The sequence below is a fragment of the Sander vitreus genome, unplaced genomic scaffold, assembly GCF_031162955.1.
Source record: "Sander vitreus isolate 19-12246 unplaced genomic scaffold, sanVit1 ctg201_0, whole genome shotgun sequence".
Taxonomy (NCBI): Eukaryota; Metazoa; Chordata; class Actinopteri; order Perciformes; family Percidae; genus Sander; species Sander vitreus.
In genome coordinates, this window is record NW_027595404.1 from 337,501 (window position 1) to 340,000 (window position 2,500).

Sequence of the window (2,500 nt, forward strand, 5' to 3'; positions counted from 1 at the left end):
CTCTAAATCGGAGGCCATGGTTCTCAGCAGGAAACCGATGGAGTGCCTTCTCCAGGTAGGGAATGAGTCCTTACCCCAAGTGAAGGAGTTCAAGTACCTTGGGGTCTTGTTCGCGAGTGAGGGACAGCGGGACAGAGTGCGGTATTACATTCAATTTATCGCACCGTTGTGACGAAAAAGAGCTGAGCCAGAAGGCAAAGCTCTCAATCTACCGGTCAGTTTTTGTTTCTACCCTCACCTATGGTCATGAAGGCTGGGTCATGACCGAAAGAACAAGATCAGGGTACAAGCGGCGAAATGGGTTTCCTCAGGAGGGTAGCTGGCGTCTCCCTTAGAGATAGGGTGAGAAGCTCAGTTATCCGTGAGGAGCTCGGGTAGAGCCGCTGCTCCTTCGCATCGAAAGGAGCCAGTTGAGGTGGTTCGGGCATCTGGTAAGGATGCCCCTGAGGCGCCTCCCTAGGGAGGTGTTCCAGAGCAAGTCCAGCTGGGAGGAGGCCTCGGGGGAGACCCAGGACTAGGTGGAGGGATTATATCTCTAACCTGGCCTGGGAACGCCTCGGGATCCCCCAGTCGGAGCTGGTTAATGTGGCCCGGGGAAAGGGAAGTTTGGGGTCCCCTGCTGGAGCTGCTACCCCCGCGACCCGACCCGGATAAGCGGATGAAGATGGATGGATGATGCTGGAACGAACCACTCATGGGGGAGTTTTACTCTAACAGAGTATGTTCTCGGTGCAGACAGTCTGTCTGACTGTTACAGCTCTCTCCGTTTCTTAGGACCAGTGATTATATTCATCAGAGTTCATTATCAATGACTTCATCTTTCTCTTCAAACCTGATGACTCATCTTTATCCATCAGTCTGTCTGACATCATCAAACAGCTGATCAGCTCTTTGCAGAAACCCCGTTTTAGTTGAACAGACACAAAGCTAGAAACATGTAAAGATAACGTTCAGTCGGCTGTTTTCTCTCGAGGCATCGGACGGTTGATTCATCCTGTCAGTGACCGTAAATATTAAACACTTCCTGTTTTAATGTCCAGAAGAGGATCAGGGCCACGTTTCACTTTAAAGTACTTTTTACTTCAGTATCTTTTGACTGAAGTATTGTATACGTTTTAAATCACATCAGTTACTGAGTAAAAAAAGTGTTTTTTAGACAATTTGTCTGACGTTTATGTCGCATTTTTCGAGACTTTTTTGAATATTTTTCCAATATTTTTGTTGCATTTTTGGGACATTTTTCCAATATTTGTTTTGCATTTTTGGGACATTTTTCCAATATTTGTTTTGCATTTTTGGGACATTTTTCCAATATTTGTTTTGCATTTTTGGGACATTTTTCCAATATTTTTGTTGCATTTTTTTTTGTTTTTTGGACCATTTGGCCAATATTTGTTTGTTGTTTGCATTTTTTTAATATTGGAAAAATGTCCAGAAAAACCTCAAAAAAATGCAAAGAAAATGAAAACAAATATTGGCCAAATGGTCCAAAAAAACTAAAAAAATATGCAACAAAAATACTGGAAAAATGTCCCAAAAATGCAAAACAAATATTGGAAAAATGTCCCAAAAATGCAAAACAAATATTGGCCAAATGGTCCAAAAAAACTAAAAAAATATGCAACAAAAATATTGGAAAAATGTCCCAAAAATGCAAAACAAATATTGGAAAAATGTCCCAAAAATGCAACAAAAATACTGGAAAAATGTCCCAAAAATGCAAAACAAATATTGGAAAAATGTCCAAAAATGCAAAACAAATATTGGAAAAATGTCCCAAAAATGCAAAACAAATATTGGAGAAATATTTAAAAAAGTCTCGAAAAATGCAACATAAACGTCAGACAAATTGTCTAAAACCTTTTTTACTCAGTAACTGATGTGATTTAAAACGTATCAAAGTACTTCAGTCAACAACAAAACTCAAAAACTGCAACAACAAGCTTTGTTTTGGACCATGTTTCCAATGTTTGTTTTGCATTTTTGGAGGTTTTTTTTGACAATTTTTCCAATATGTTTTTAGTTATTGTTTTTTTTTTTTTTTTGGACCATTTGGCCAATATTTGTTTTGCATTTTTTTAATATTGGAAAAATGTCCAGAAAAACCTCAAAAAAATGCAAAGAAAATGAAAACAAATATTGGAAAAATGTCCCAAAAATGCAAAACAAATATTGGAAAAATGGTCCAAAAGACAAAAAAAAAAAGCAAAACAAATATTGGAAAATTGTCCCAAAAATGCAAAACAAATATTGGAAAAATGGTCCAAAAAAAAATGCAACAAAAATATTGGAAAAATGTCCCAAAAATGCAAAACAAATATTGGAAAAATGGTCCAAAAAAAAATGCAAAACAAATATTGGAAAAAATGTCCCAAAAAAGCAAAACAAATATTGGAAAAAATGTCCCAAAAAAATATGCAAAACAAATATTGGAAAAATGGTCACAAAAAAAATATGCAACAAAAATACTGGAAAATGTCCCAAAAATGCAAAACAAATA